General features: G+C 31.2%; 1 pseudogene; it reads right to left on the bottom strand.

Annotated features, from left to right (window-relative positions):
- Positions 1-4,181: 4,181 nt before the first annotated feature.
- On the bottom strand, positions 4,182-7,435 carry LOC129308101 (wall-associated receptor kinase 5-like; annotated as a pseudogene).
- Between the last annotated feature and the right edge of the window lie 910 nt (positions 7,436-8,345).

Below are 8,345 nucleotides of genomic sequence, written 5' to 3'. Positions count from 1 at the left end.
GGAAATGACATTCATTTTTTAACGAAGCGCCACCTCTATAGATCAAACGAGGGAGAGAGGTGACGTTTCAAGTAAGAGGAAATGCTACCTCTCTAATTTGAAAAAAAAAAAACTCAAAGAGGTGGCATTTGCAAAACCAAATGCTCTCACTCTTTCATCAGTCTAATGAAATTTAATTAATTAATAAAAAGTCACTTGAGATTTATTATAACATTAAATCTTATAGCATTTTATAAATGTCATGAAATTAAAATTTTAAACATTACCAAAATTCATTTCTATAGTAGTGATTAGTGTTGTCACTATGTAGAGGCAATGAAGGATGAGGAGTAGCAAGAGGGAGGGAGGGAGACATGGATGAGTGAGAGAGATAGTATGTTTTATATTATTAAAAATAAAAAAAATGATATGGGACCCATCATATAATATTTTATAATAAAAATATTAAAAATTTTAAATGTATAATAGGCAGTTAACGTTTAGGGTACCAGATAATAAATTTTAATATTGAGAGACATAATTGACTTATGGCTTAGTTTGGGGTGCTTACAGATTAGGGTGAGCAAACCAAACTGAAATCAAAAATCAAATTGAATTTTTATTATTTGATTTGGTCTATTTGATTTTTTTGGTTTGATTTGATTTTTTTATTTTTGAAAAAAAAATTAATTGATCGGTTCGATTCGGTTAATAAGATTTAAAATTGAATAGATTGAACCAACCGAATTATCATATATATAATTTATTAATTTATAAATTATATTTATTTTATTAATTACTTTATTTTATTTGATTCTTTTAAATTTTATACTTAAATAAATGTAAAGATGTAATCTGATAAGTTAAAACCCTAATCTCTCATTAAAATGGGTTACTATCACTTTATAAGCCCAATTTTATCTATAAGCCTCGTTTGTTTTAGTAGAAAAATTAAAAAAATTGGCTCATGTCCAAATAGCCTAACATAAAACCCAAAACTAAATTAATTGACCAAACTGAATTCTTAAATTTTGATTTGGTTCTTGTTCAATTCATATTTTTAAAATTATTCAGTTTATCAGTTTTACATATTTTAACACCGAATCAACTGATGCTCACCCCTTCTTAGAGACTCCTTTGAATAAAGTTAAAAGAAAAAAATGACCCTTAACTATTTTAATTATTTACATTAAAACTCTCTCTATTGAGATAATAACTATGGGTAGTTTGGGGACAAAAAATAATTAATATATGAGAAATAAATTAAAGGAGATTGGGAATTACATTTAGAACCAAAATAAATTCAACAAGTTCCTAAAATTAGGACCAGATATATATAATATTTATCAGGCACTATAATAAGTTGTATTTATACACTGTTCAGACTCAATTAAAAGTAGATTTTTTAACATGATTTTCCCCAATTCATATTAATGTTTAAATCCTTAATTTTACTTAAGGAAAATCAAGAACCTTCCATTTAATTCAACCACCATTGACAACATCAAGTCATATTATTTGAGGATGCTGCTTTTGTACGTACATACATGACAGGCATTGACATGTAAGTCATTTTAGTGCCTGATTGAATACGCTAGATTAATCGACTGAAAAAAATTTAGAAAAATAATAATAAAATTCTTTTAAAATGTGTAAATAACAATTTAGTCTCTCAAAATGTAATAATTTTTTTAAAATTTTTAGGAACTTTTTGATCATTAACAAATTTATATAAATTATCAAATTATTCTTATTAAAAATAAATGATTCACAAATTTTATTTAAATATTCATAATTTTTCTTTTTATATTCGCAACAATGTAATAGCAAATCACAACTTTGTATATTAATTCCTTATTTGTTGTTGTATTGTTGTGAATATAAAAAAAAAATTGTGAATATTTAAACAAAACTTATAAATTATTTATTTTTAACAAGGATAATTTGATAATTTATATAAATTTATTAATGATAAAAAAGTTCTTAAAGACTTTAAAAAAATTATGACATTTTAAGAGGTCAAATTATTATTTATATATTTTAAAAAAGTTTTATCATATATTTTTAAAAAACTATCCAAACATCTTTTTGTTCTTTTTTTGTGGTGGTGGTGGCCTGATCACGTGAGCAAGTCGAGTGAAAATCCAGACTCATTCAACTTTCATGCTGGTGGTCCAAGACGCACTTGTTGCATTGTTGTGCCTCCGCAAGTCATTTCACAAATACAAGGCTGAAACACTTTGACCCAGTCTCATGCCTCGCTCGTTAATGCGTTATATTATTGAATATTCATCATTTTAAAAAAAGAAAATATCACCCAGGGATCATTAAGACAATTGAATATCAAATAAAGATTAAAAAAATTTTAAATAAAAAGAATGATAAATAAGGACCTTGTAAGAACATTAATATCAAATTAAGACTTTTCAATACTGATGTTCTTAAATTTCAATATTCCTTCTATCATGTTTTAGTATTAAAATTTTTAATTTGACATTAATGTTCTTACAAGATCCTTATTCAACATTCTTCCTTTAAAATATCATTATAGGATTAGAAGACTAATTTAAAAATAATTTTAGATAACAAAATATTATAATATCTTTGCTTTTCTTTTTCTTCTTTTAAACTTATCAATTAGTAAATGGTTTTTGTTAAATATAAATGAATATTTATTAATTAATAAATAACTATTTTTTGAACAACGATTTACATTTACCTCTTTTCACAATCAAACTCTTTTATATTTTTAAACTTGTCAATTAGTGAATGACTTCTTATTAAATGTGAATGGGTACTCATTAAATGTTAATTAATGAATGACTATTTGTTAAAACAAAATTCACACTTATCTCTTCTCACAATCAAACTCTTTCATATTCTTAAACTTGTCAATTAGTGAATGTCTTCTTATTAAATGTGAGTGGGTACTTGTTAATTAATGAATGACTATTTGTTAATTAAAAAAAAGCAAGGATATTATAATCTTTTCTCATCTAAAATTATTTTCAAATTAATTTCCTAATCTGTAATGATATTTCATAAAATTTTGGTCCTTATGTGATGTTAAATTGCCTTAGCAGTTCTTGAATGGTTTTTTTCCTTTTAAAAATGATTTCTTGTGATCCTATTTCTTTTTTTTTTCTTTGGTTTATTTGAAAATTAATGAGTGAACTAATCTTGGGAAGAACTTTTGGGGTTTGAAGGAGGAAAGGGAAAGGATGTGAGAGATTTTAATAGAGGGGAGGAGAGGAGAGAGAAGGAGAAAGAGAGTTAATTATTCCTTATTTGGTTTGATTGGAAGAGAGGAGTGGGGATGAGAGATTAATTCATGACTTTATCCTTATTAAAATAATTTTTATTATTAAAAATATGATATTATAATTTATTAATTTCATATTTAAAAAAATGTTATTACTTTCGCTTTATCAATAATTTTTTTGAAAAATCAATATATTAATTTTTGAAATTTTATACATAAATAAACTATTGATTCTATTTTATTGGGTAATAAAACTTATATGGATAAGAGAGAAGAAAAAGACATAACTTTTTAATATAATAAATAGTTGTGAATTTTCAAAACAACATGGGTCATGATTCTCTCTCTCTCTCTTCCCTCAAAAAAAAAAAAAACTCTAATTTTGAGGGGAGGGATAGGAGACTCCTCTCCCTTCCATTTTTTTTTTTTTGTGCTTGCACATTGGTATCCTAGACTTCGCCTAGACTAATACGACTTGACATCCGTTCAGGTTACCTCATCAATTTTTTAAACCAAACAAGAGCTCCCTTCCCCTTCCAATAGGGTATCATCTCCCATCAAAAAACCCCAACCAAACACGAGAATTGTGCATTAAAAAGAATATGATGACAATGATATATTAGAAATGAGCTCTTTAAGTAGCTTTTAAATATATTTAGTTTTTAATACTTAGAGATAACATGTACATTTTTAAAATAATGAATTTTCTAAGCACAAGCCATATTGGCCTTCAAATAAATGTATATTACCAATAGCATTCTACCATTTTTCATCTTAAGGATTGAAAAGTAGCTTAAACACATGAGAAATACATACCATCAATAATGATCTTGCTCAAAGTTCTGCATTAATAAGGCACATATATATACTTGAAGTATTTATTGACAAATTAAAATTTAGAATGGCCTTTTTAAAAATCGGTGAATTTTCCAAGCATAAGTCACAGAATATTGGTCTTCTAATACATAATTACCAACAACAACTATACCATTTTCGATCTTGTATTTTTTGACAACTTCTCGTGCTTTACAAGAGTGGACAGAAAATAATATAATTGCTCAACCTCACAAGAAAATATCAACATGAAATAATCATCGCCCATCTGCAATCTTAAATGCTATTTGTTTCTGTATGGTATCATAGCGAACTGAAGTGCTAGCACCGTCAGTCACATACTGATCAACTACATGACCAAGCAAGTGTTCACATTCTTCAGACATCATAGGCTCTCCCTTCACCCATGGATGCTTTCCCTGAGCAATCAAACCCTTTAATTCCATTGCTACTTCTTTCATAGTCAGTCTTTCCTCTCCATTAATTTTGATACACCTCCTTGCTAAGAAAGCAACTTCCTTTATCTGCTCTGCATTCTTTTGATCCAACACTCGCTTGTCAACAATCTCCCACAACTTGTCTTCTTTCATTGAAGATGCAAAGTACATAGCCAAATTTCTTTGCTCTTCTGGCTTATTGAATTCAACTACTTTATTCCCTATGATTAACTCCACAAGTACAATTCCAAAACTATAAACATTACTTTTCTCATTTAATTGACCTGTAAGGAGGTACTCTGGATCCAAATATCCTAGAGTTCCTTGAACTATAGTAGAAACTTGAGTTTCAGAAAGAGGAACAAGTCTTGAAGCTCCAAAATCAAAAACTTTTACTCTATGATTATGATCTAGTAGTATGTTGGTAGATTTAATATCTCAGTGAATAATTGGAATCGAAACAGCAGAGTGTAGATATGAAACAGCCTCAACTGTTTCAGCAGCTATCCTTAATCAGGTCTCCTAAGGAAGAGCGTGTTCATTCTTTAGTGGGTCTATTTGGTCGAGAAGGGTGCCATTGTCCACAAACTCGTAAACTAACAAAGGAACTTCTGTTTCAAGACAACATCCAAGAAGTTTAACCACATTCCTATGGTTGATTTGGGAAAGCACAGTCACTTCATTTATGAAATCCTTAATTTATCTAGGATCTCCTCATATTTTGGACTTTTTAATGGCAACAGGTGTATTATCAAGTAACATACCCTTGTAAACTGTGCCTTGTCTCCACGACCAAGAATTTTACTTTCATCAAAGTTTTTTGTGGCATTTTTAAGCTCCTCTTCAGTAAATATCTTGGTTCTATTGTTATATCCTTGTTGTTGATAAAGTCGTTGTAGCATATTTCCTCCATTTTGCTCAAAATATCTTCTCCTAAGTTGTTTCAATGCTCTTTGCTTGTGTCCCCAGCATAATGTGGAGACCAATGTAAAGGTAACAAGCAAAGCTATAGAAATGCCTGCAAACAATTTTGCTCAAAATACTATCCAGAGTTTGCCAATAGGTGGTGTTTGTCAATATATTTATAATATATGTATTAGAACAACTTATATACATAGCCTTATATATTTAATATGATTATTTTTAATTAAATTAAGACATGTGAATCTTTTATAAATTATTTATTTTATAATAAATTCTCCTTATTAATTTTATTAACATATTAAAATTTACTTGTCATGATTTGATTGGATATAAGTATATTAAGCATGTAAGATTAAGTATATAAATTTTACCTTGCAACACACACCATAGTTTTGAACACCAAATGCTAGTGCTTTGTTTACTTCCCATTAATTACTCCATCTTCCCCCAAGCCAAAAATCCCTGATTCCCGCTTTCTCTACATCTCCGAAGATTCTCCTTCAACCAAAATAAATTGAGATAAAAAAAAGGAAAATATAACTGTTGCTCCTTATGTTTTTAGTGTTTTGTTATTAGCTTCTATGCTTTGTTTGTTGATCCAAGTTCCTTAAATTTCATCTGTCTGCAATGTTAGTCTCTATATTTTAAAATATGAATGTATGGATTTAACAGTGGCTAATGTGCACATAAACTCGTTTATACTTCTTGTGCTAACTTGATAAAATTATAGAGCTGTATACTAAATGAGCTGAAGACAAAAAATGCACAATGGATGAACCTTTAAAAAGAAGAAGACACAACAACTAGAGAAAATAGGCATAAAGTTAGTGGTCATTTTGCTCATGCAGTGTTCAACTTAACATAATTTTACCAACTCAACAGAGAAGTTTTATGGAGTTATGTACACATAAATAGATAATTTAATTGTGTTAGTGATTATAAGAACTAACATTGTAGACAAATGAAACTAATAACTTAAGTGGACTTGGAGTAATGAAAAAGTATAGAAACTGATATCAAAATATACTAAATATAGACACTAACATTTATATATGTTTGAACTGCCCTTTAATTAAAATTTATATCTAGTCGATCATGTGATATTTCTTGAAGTGTATATGAATCCACCCAGTGCAGCTCCTGAGTCATGACCTAGATATTTCTCCTAAATATGATTGCAATTTCCAAATGAAAACTACAGCTGATATTTCGATCGTCTTTATTTATTATTTCTATACATAAGACAACACATGTAAATCAACGATAATAGGAAATCTATATGGAATTTATATTTTTTTCCAATGAGCCTATATTCACCAAAGAGGTAGTTCAAAGGTAGGATAGGAAATTTTTTCTTTTAGAAGGTATTATTGAAAAAAAAACAACACGTTATTATATCTGGACATTTGAAACATGACAAAATGGAAAAACAAATCAAAAGTCAAGGCCTTACCCAATGAAAGTTGCATGACAGGGAACTTGCAGCCAGATCCGTCGATATAGCCGTCGCCCCTATATCCCGGCGGACAAGAACACGTATAATTGCCTTCCACGTTGTGGCATCTCCTACTGCACCGATGCAGTCCCTCGCACTCATTAATATCTGCAAAATTAATCCATAACCTGGTGATTGCACATACATATATCGATACATATATCTTTTAGCACTGCAAAATTAAAATCAGAATCTTGTACTCGATGTTATATCCTCAATCTCAAACAAACATGTATAGAGGAACAGGAAGAGCTGATTATATATATATATATATATATTCGGCGAAGTTGAAATTAAGGTGGTTGGATTTGTTTTGAAACGATAGGCTTACCTCTGCAGGCTGTGTCGGGGTCAGAGAGGTAGGGGTTGCCTTGGAACCCATCTTCACATTTGCAAAGGTAACCAATACCATTTTCTGAGTCTTGGCATCTGCTGTTCTGCTTGCAGGCGTAGCTGTTTTCATTTTCCTTGGCTTCATCACATGTCTGATTACCAAAAGCTCAATCAATTACCACAGGAAATTCTGTTCTGTTGCTCAGATCAAGGAGGTCTCGAGAGGAAAAGTTGAAGGATCCTTCCTGGGCGACAAACGCATAGCCGCAAGGGTTGAAGTCCCAGACATCCTTGTACATGTAGAAACTACTTAAGCTGACATTGTAGTTCCTGATGGCTTTGGGAAAACTGGTCTGGCAGCATCCCACACCAGAGCAAGACCCGTTCTGAAAGGTCGTCTTGTTACTGCAACTCAACATGCAGCCAATTTGAAACCTGCTTCCCGTCAAGTCTCTGATGGAAGCGTAGGTGTCGCAGCCCACCACAGTGAATCTGTTCTTTGTGTTGGATATGGAGAACTTATTGAACCGCATGGCGTTCCAGTAATAAGTAAAGTTAGAACCGTAGCAATGCTCCGTAACGCTTGACAAGACGGTCAGCTCAGGAGGATACAGGGAGATGTTGAGAACTTGGAGATTAGAGCCGTAAATCAGATGTGTTGTGGCTTGTCCAGAAGCGGACGTGGTGGTTGTGCAGTTTACGAAGAACCATTCATCTATGTAGCAGTTCTCGCTCGTGCCAAAAGGGTAGGGGATGCTCACATTCCCACACGAGCTGTTGCAGCCAGCTTTGGTTTGGGCGGCGGCGACGGCCGCCGTGCAGATCAGCAATAACAGTTTCAAACGCAGTGCACTATTCAACCTCATCTCTGATGGATCTATGGAGGATTTTTAGTGTGGGTATTCGGGAAGTAAAGGTAGCTAAAATCGTTAGATGATCATCTCCGCGCGCGCGTTTAAATCCCTGATCATTCGAGTACCCGAAGCTTCATGTGTAATGACGCACACGGATGGAGGAAAAATCTTGTAGTTGTAGGGACCACCTGTTACTTTTCTTCACTGATCCGTTGAGAAGATAGAAT

This window comes from Prosopis cineraria, unplaced genomic scaffold, assembly GCF_029017545.1.
Source record: "Prosopis cineraria cultivar Desert tree isolate PC_DT_omini unplaced genomic scaffold, ASM2901754v1 PC4, whole genome shotgun sequence".
NCBI classification, from domain to species: domain Eukaryota; kingdom Viridiplantae; phylum Streptophyta; class Magnoliopsida; order Fabales; family Fabaceae; genus Prosopis; species Prosopis cineraria.
Note: the sequence above shows the minus strand (reverse complement) of the source record. Positions and strands in the feature narration are given on the sequence as shown.